Here is an 8589-nt window from a genome sequence, read left to right on the forward strand (position 1 = left end):
GGTGTCACTAGATTTTCCAAGTTTCTCAGTTTTTTTTTTTTTGTTTTTTTTTTTTTTGCTTTCTGTCTTTGGACTTCTTTAGAGCTTAACTGGCTCATGCCTTTGGCATTTTAATCACTACCCTGCATTCTTGGGAAGCTCAAATTAGCTCGTTATTTCTTAGGGGAAGCTGAGTTTGCAAGCAATCACTAAGTCCAGCAATAGTACGCTGCCAAGAATCAATATAAAACAGAAAAACCAGACGGCAACTAGAATGTAATCATCTGCGGGTGGCGTAGGGACACTTCCATGCCACTCTGACCCATTTCTTGAGATTTCTAACTGGTTACCCTTCACATGGAAGTCACTGCATCCCATAAGTGTAGTGAACATTGACCCTCAGGTGTTAGGAAGTAGAGTGGGAAGTCTTTGATAAGTGCTTACCACATAAGGACACTGATACATATAGCTGTATGTAAGTTACTCACCATGACTTCCAAAGCCAGTAATGAATAATCAATATTATGTCACGTTGTCCATATCGAGTGTATCATTGAGCCAGCATTGGAACCCAGGCCAGTGTAAGTCCTAAGCCTGTTTCTTTCTAGAAATGTGCTCCTGAATAAAGCCAATGGCACAATCCATTGGCTACTTTTTCTACTTGGTCTTTTGGGGGCAGTTATCTGTGTAAATAGCAACTAGAAATTTGTTATTTCCATGCTGCCTTGAGGATTTGCCATAATGGGAAACGAGACAAGAACAAAAGCCCCATCAGTTACTAACCATTTCTTTAGATTTCTGTTGTCATGGAGAATACAGTTGTCAGGCTTTGTTTGCTGTGGCTGCAACTAAATTTCCCAAACCTGCTAAGTGAAGTCCGTGTATGACTGGTGCAGTGACCAGCAGAACAAAAAGCTACAAATTATCTCTATAGAACATTAATCGAAGGTCTCTGTGCTATAGAATCCTTTTCTCAATTAGAGAGCTGTCTAGGGAGTAATGTTCTCTCTAAAAATCATGATATACACAGCTCTATAAATCGATGAAAGACTTGTGACCATTAAACTTAATTGATACTGAATTTAGAGGAACGCATTTCAATCATGTTGCCATTTTATTTGAAAATTAGTTTCTGGCATTACCTCTTTCCTTCCCTCGACATGCAGGGACATGCAGCGCTCCGAAGTGAGCTATCCAGGAACCAGAGAGAGGCAGCTCTGACTGCGAAGGCCTCAGCACAGGGATGATGTTTCAAGGTGCTGTAAACAAGTAGACATAAAGCAGGAAATAAAAACTGATTTCAAGTAAAATCAGCAACAACTTGGTTTTATATAGTACCCCATATGTTCCACAGGAATAATACCCCATGGCACTTTATCGGGAAAAAGGTAAAGGAAAAAAAAAAGAAAAAAAAGGCTGCTCCAAGGACCACACTAGGAAAATAATTAACTTCTTGAATATGTTCTCAGACTTGAGTAGGTGCAATTCTTTCCTTGAGATTACTGTTGGCAATAGTGCTGGGGAGCTGTTGTTTTCCGTAATTGGCTCTGGATGGAAGCCATGCTGAAAGCAAAGAGCAAAGACAGCTTTGGGTTAGAATGTTTGGAGAGTGTGTGTGAGCGTGTATGTGTGAGAGCGTGTATGTGTGAGCATGTGTATGTGTGAGCATGTGTGTGTGTGTGTTCATATGTGAACTGCAGGAAACCCTCCTCAAGTGTGATCAATTTATCTAATCTAGAACCATCATTGAAGCACTGTGACAAGGTAATAAAAGAAATCCAGAATCGATTCTATCTGAAGAGCCCAAATGCACTTACCCTGTCACTGTTTTCTAAATGCAGTTATGGAGGAAAAAACATGAAGAAAGAAGCTTTTTTTTGAGACGGAGTTTCACTCTTGTTGCCCAGGCTGGAGTGCAATGGCACAATCTTGGCTCACTGCAACCTCCACCTCCCAGGTTCAAGCGATTCTCCTGCCTCAGCTTCCCAAGTAGCTGGGATTACAGGCATGTTCCACCATACCCAGCTAATTTTGTATTTTTAACAGAGATGGTGTTTCTCCATGTTGGTCAGGCTGGTCTCAAACTCCCAACCTCAGGTGATCCGCCTGCGTAGGCCTCCCAAAGTGCTGGGATTACGGGCATGAGCCACCGTGCCCGGCCCGAAAGAAGCTTCTTTTTTAAAAAGAAAACAAGAAACTGACAAGAAATATGTTTTGCACAAAACCTTCCAGAAATATATTATATGTGTAGTAATTTTTTCCCAAATAGGCACTACTTATCCATTTCCATGAAGACCTTCCCAGACAGATGGATTCTTTTCCTATCTGTTCTTTGCTGTCAAGCAACTCTATCTTATCCATATCAGCTGTCAATGGTGTAAAACTAGGCTTTCTTCAAATCTATTTCCTTGAGAAATAAAACACAGAAGTACAAATAACTGACTTTTCCCCCTAAGTTTTGTCTAAATTCCTTTATTCCTTTCTCTGAAACTCTGTGTCCATCAAAGAATGTATTACACTTTCTGTCTGGGAACAAACTTCTAATGAGGAACATTTAGCATGAAAACAATGCTTGTCTATTTACATAGACTGCACCCAAAACCATATCCAGATACATTAACTGTTTGCTAAATATCTGAAATATCCAGTTAAATATGCCATAATAAAGTAGTTAATTTACTAACTCACTTCCTAAAAAAACTAATTATTAAATTTTTGACTGTGTAACATATTATTTTCTTTTTAAAGTAGAGATCATAGAACATACTTTGTGATCACATAATATTTTCTGTTTTTTTAAGTTAAGCAGTGAGTAGGTAGAATTTTAGAGGCATAGGAAGTGGTATATTAGAAGCCTTGTAATAATCTTCATTTCAGCAAGAAAGATGTACACATATCCATTTTGTTTTTCAACCAACATGCAATATCACTGCTAGAAAATGTACAGATATAAAACACATAAGTTATAACCTTTACTATATTACTAAGAACCCACAATCTAGAATAGATTGAATACAAAAACAAATGACCATTTTTTTCCAACGTGGAATGTGGTATTTGACATAAGAAAGATGCAAAATGTTATGAGAGGTCAAAGAAGATCAAGGTCACATCTGTTTTCTGGGATTTGGGGCAATCAGGAAGACAGGGAAGTCTGGTTGGTGGGGAGTGGAGCTGGCATCTGGAGAAATTTGAAACCTCTGGTACCTGTTGCTATGGCAGAAACTAAACGTGGCCCCATTCCCAGCCAGATTGATGTAGATCTGAATGACAGGCGGGCTTCTTATAAACAAGAAAATTGATTCAAATTGAGGCACCTGATTCGGAAAAAGTGTGATCAGAGAACGTTGACTAGGTCAGTCTGGCTGGAGAGTAGAACATGTAAATGGAAGATAATTGAGAAAGACTTTTAAGACCCCCAAATTGCTCTGATAAGGAGGTATTTCTTTTGGCACATGAGGTGGGGTGTGATTTTGTGCAGGTGAGTTTGGATTTTTTTGTTTGTTTGTAACAAAAACTTGATTCACTTAAGTTGTAAAGGCCCTTATTGGACATTGACTTGGTCACTCAGAGAATCCACAAGAAGACTGAGAAACAGGCTTGGGCAGTGAGCAAAGATGTTGAGAACACAGCTGATTGTGCTGCAGGAATTGTCTGATCAGAAACCCCTGTGACGACCTCCCCAGTGGGCACTGCTGGTTTCCTGACTCCACGGCCGCCACTGTTCCAGACACTGGTTATAGACCCTCTTCCCCCACTACAGTGGAAGTTAAATGGTTTCTTGCTTTCCGTGCTCCAGGAACAGAGTTCTGGATGGATCATCTGACCTGCTAAGCCTAGGTCATGTGCCCTCCCCTGGCTGCCAGGGCTCTTGGAGAACAATTATCTGGCCTTCTCTACTCCTGCAGTGGGTGCCCCCAAATTAGAAAGGGAATTTAGATATTAACTGGTCAAAAAAATCCAACAAATGCCTGTCATAGAGTCATAGAGGAAGCCATGTTTGTGCAGGGCCACGAAGAGTAGATAGAATTTCCAGCCTGGCACAGTGGCTCACGCCTGTAATCCCAGCACTTTGGGAGGCTGAGGCGGGCAGATCATGAGGTCAAGAGATTGAGACCATCCTGGCCAACATAGTGAAACCCCATCTTTACTAAAAATACAAAATAAAATTAGCTGGGCGGGTGTGGTGGTACGTGCCTATAGTCCCAGCTACTCAGGGAGGCTGAGGCAGGAGAATCGCTTGAACCCAGGAGGCGGAGGTTGCAGTGAGCCAAGATCTTGCCATTAGACTCCAGCCTGGTGATAGAGCGAGACTCTGTCTCAAAAAAAATAATTTCCAATAGAAGAGTGCCAAATGTTTATTTGATATAAAGGAAATGGGAAAATACCAAAGAAGAGAAATAGAAAAGGTCACTGGGCATTGTAGTTGGGAGGTCATCCATGCCCTGAAATGTTTTCTAAATTTCATTTACATAAATACCCAAAATGTAATACACATTTATTGAAATACACAATGCACAGCTATAATTATTTGCTATACAAATTCACATTTTGAAAATTTAATGTTCCATTTGAGGAAGACTATTCACTCTTTCAGGTCAACATGAAGCCAAAAGTATCTAATGATTTTATGTGTGACTAGGTCTGAGTTTTAAATGAGAATTATGTGTTGGATAATATATCCAGATAGGACCATAAGAGTTTATGCAAAACTCTACTCTGTGTTCAGGCTATTCTATACATAAAGTGCTCAGGAAGGAAAACTCCTGTTTTAAAATATCCCCAAAGCTGACTCCACAATCTCCCTTAGCATTCATTTAACCATTCTAGTAGAGTTAAGCATACTTTATGGCTATAAATTTGAATCTTAAGAGAGACAAGCAAAACTTTGTTAATACTTCCTAATTTGAATAAAAAGTAAAGCTGATGGCAAGAGAAAAGTCACAATTATGTTCAGAAAATTTGCAACATGAAACATCTCGGCAATTGCCAATATTTAAAGGTTATGTCCATCATGCTGGAAAGTGGCATAAAGTTTTCACCCTTTTCAAGTAATTGGGCATCATACTGATGGGGAAAATTGTGCATGTCAGTGATTCCTGCACTGATGTGGGGAATTTGACAGACACTGTTTAAAAGAAACCAAAGTTTTTGTGCATCAACATGTCATGCTGGGAATAATTACACAACTGTTTTGTTACCTCAGCACTGTGCTGTATGTTATAATATCCACTGATTCTTCCAGAGGTCTTTTGTTTGTTTTACAAAGTGCAGTCATTCTGGGAAATAGATACTTGTAAAATGATTGATGCTAATACACTTTATAAATGAAGCCTAAAGCTCAGTAATACTGATAAATATTGTCCTTACTGCTGAGGGTACATTTAGAAATGGCCCCCACTCTATATTCATTAGGTTTAGTATCATCAACATGAAAAGACAGGTTAATAGGTCAAGAAAGGACCTTAGGAGGTCAACCAGTGTTTGCTGCAACCATCAGGTAAGCCTGCATTCAAGCCATTTATCCACATGAGAATCATCATCAATAAATCCTTTAGCATCCACAGTGTTTGTGTGTGTGCATGTGTGTCTGAGTGTGTGTATGTGTAGGGGCAGCTGGTTCAAGATCTCTTCAATAATATCTGCTCAAGTAGTTTGTTATTATTTACATAGCATTTTGTATTTGCAGAGGGATTTTCCGACACTTAATCATCCTTACAGCATTAGTGTAAGGTAGGGCAGTCCTAGTTCTTTCACACACAAAGGCAAACAATTAAGAGGTTTGAAAAGGCCTGCAAACTAGTGATTGAATAAGGATTGGTATCTACAGTTCTTGGCCCTGAATTCTTTACAAATCACTACTTAAAAAAAAAAGTTGACCTTTCACTTTGGGTATTGTCTTAGACTATTGGTCCTTACAAATCTAGAAGGACCAGGGGACTGGGCAGGAGAGAATTAAAATTAGACTTCTCAAGTCTAAGGCACATATTTACCAAGAGACTTGACTCCCAGGAGATTCATATGTCGGAGGGGTTGCACCATTTTGCACCATTGCTGGGCTAGTTGCCTCATGGTCCTGGGGAAGGAAGCCTAGTAATGGAGTCAGAGGGCATTGAGCTCCTTCCCTTGAGGTGAGAGGGGAAAATATGCAAGTATATTTTGACAGGCTGGAGTGGGGAAAATACAGTATGTTTACAGTTAAAAAGAGAATATACTGTAATAAATAAAGACCTTTCGTAGTTTTGTCATCAACGTTAACTAATACTGCAGGTCAGTTGTAGTTATTGAGCCTACACAGGTGCACTGCAGGGCTGGAGATGTTAGCCCACATTGCAATAATTACGGCCAGGCAAACCAGTCAGAATGAGAACCGGATGCCTCTTATTTTTAAAACTTGCTTTACATGTCCCTTTGGAGCTGACAAATTGCTCAGGTGAAAGTCAGCCCCTGCCAGGTTTCTGCAATTTTCCCAGCTTCGTGCAACTTTTCATTTTCCTATTTCTCGTCATGAACATAGAAAAAGAGCCACCTGATACCTTTGGGATGGCACTTGCAGTTTGGCTGCAAAGTGGAAGTGCTGGACAAGTCTGGAGAGGATTGTCTTTTACAACAGGATTTCAGAATTTTTTAGCTCCTTTGCAACTAGCTGACAAATGACGACATGGGGTGATTTCTACCGCAAACAGGAAGCACTTTTGTTCCATCGGTGATAGCTAGGAAGCACTGTTTTAAAACTTCACGCCCACTGTGTGTACCAGGAGGTAGCTAGCACGTGGGCAAAGTCCTAAAGCTGTCATATCACAGGAGCAAGAAGCAAAAACATAGTCACAAATTGGAAACATTGGACTGAGAAGATAAATCAAGTAATCTCAATATGGGTAAGCAAAAGATCTCAGGGTCGTGATAGGTAATTCATTGCTCTGTTTTGAAGCAGCCATTTTCCTCCTTTGTAAATGAACTCAGTATATTTGTAAGTAGGGGTGTCTGTGAGAAGAAAATAGTAACGTGGGTGGGTAGAGGCCCACACGTTATCACATGGTGTGACAGCTTGGTGGGAGGGATCCAGGCACTGGAGTCCCATAGCAAGACATGCTCAGCCAGTCATTCATTTTCTTGGTAATCAGACCAATGGGGAAACTGGCCCATCTAGCTCAAATGCCCATGACTTTTATTTCTACAATAAAGCAAATGCTAAAGCAAATGTTAAATTTTACTAACAAGAATGTCAAAGATTCTTGTTGGGTATCAGTGAACCTTTTTTGAAAGGGGTCTGAATTAGTTAGAAATATGTTTGGTAAAAGGAACAGAAAACCTAATGAAGAGTGGCTTAACCAAATAAGGGTCTGTTTTTCTCATGTAACCACAAGTCTGGTGGTGGTAGATGACGGAGGCAATTACTCCCCGACATCATCTGAACAGACTCTGTTCATCTTCAGCATACAGCCATTTTGTCCTCATGTTTAGTGCTTGATAATCACAAGATGGCTGCTGTGCCTTTAATCAACATGTCTACGTGCAAAGGAAGGAAGATGGGCAGAGGGAGCACCTGCCACATCCCTCTTTACCCAGAAGCAAATGCCTTCAAAGTCTCAGAGTCTCCCAGCAGACTTGTGCTTACCTCTCACTGCACCTACTGGACTATGTGTGCCACTACAAGCAAGTGGGACTGATTTTACTATTGACAGAAACCAACATTGAGGATTGTTCAATTAAAGACACTGAAAACTCTGGTGAGCACTCTGCCTCAGGCTGTATTTGCCTAATGGCAGGACATAAATCCTTCTTTACTAGAGACAGCACTTGCTTATCAGCCCAGGGAAGGCACTAGCCAGCACCAGAGTAATCTGGGAACAGATTTTACCATCTTTCTCATTTTCTTGCCTTTTAAAAGACTGGAAGCTGTCCCATTTGTCTTGTCCCTATGTAAGATTTATGGTTCTTTATTAAAATACAAGCAAGACCTCTAAGCCACTACCTTGAGAAATGCTTTTGAACTTAGGCCTCTCCCTTGCGATGGGTACATCATGTGTTACTACATTTCTGCTTGGGCCAGGTTCAGTGGCTCACACGTGTAATCCTAGCACTTTGGGAGGCCAAGAAGGAAGGATTGCTTAACCCCAGGAGTTCAAGACTAGCCTAGGCAACATAGGGAGAGCCTGTCTCCACAAAAAATTTAAAAATTAGCCAGGTAGGTATGGTGGCACATGCCTGTGGTCCCAGCTACTTGGGAGGCTGAGGTGGGAGGTTCGCTTGAGCCCAGGAGGTCAAGACCACAATGAGCCATGATCACACCACTGCACTCCAGCCTAGATGACGGAGTGAGACTGTCTCAAACACACACACACACACACACACACACACACACACACAAACTTCCACTTGTTTTTCTTTTGTTAGTCTAACTTGTTTTCAGGAAAGTGTATCAATTAAGAACCTAAAAAGGAAAAAGGAAAGAAATTTTGTTTTCTCCTCTATACTATCCACTATAGGAGAGGCAGGCAAGGGAGGAGGTTGAGAGTGGATTTGAGGTTGGTTAACTAGCTAACAGACATCTTACCTAAGAAGGCTAAAAAAAAAATTCAGAGATTTCTTCAAGCATTCATTCAACCA

This window comes from Colobus angolensis, unplaced genomic scaffold, assembly GCF_000951035.1.
Source record: "Colobus angolensis palliatus isolate OR3802 unplaced genomic scaffold, Cang.pa_1.0 Scaffold30, whole genome shotgun sequence".
Lineage (NCBI taxonomy): Eukaryota > Metazoa > Chordata > Mammalia > Primates > Cercopithecidae > Colobus > Colobus angolensis.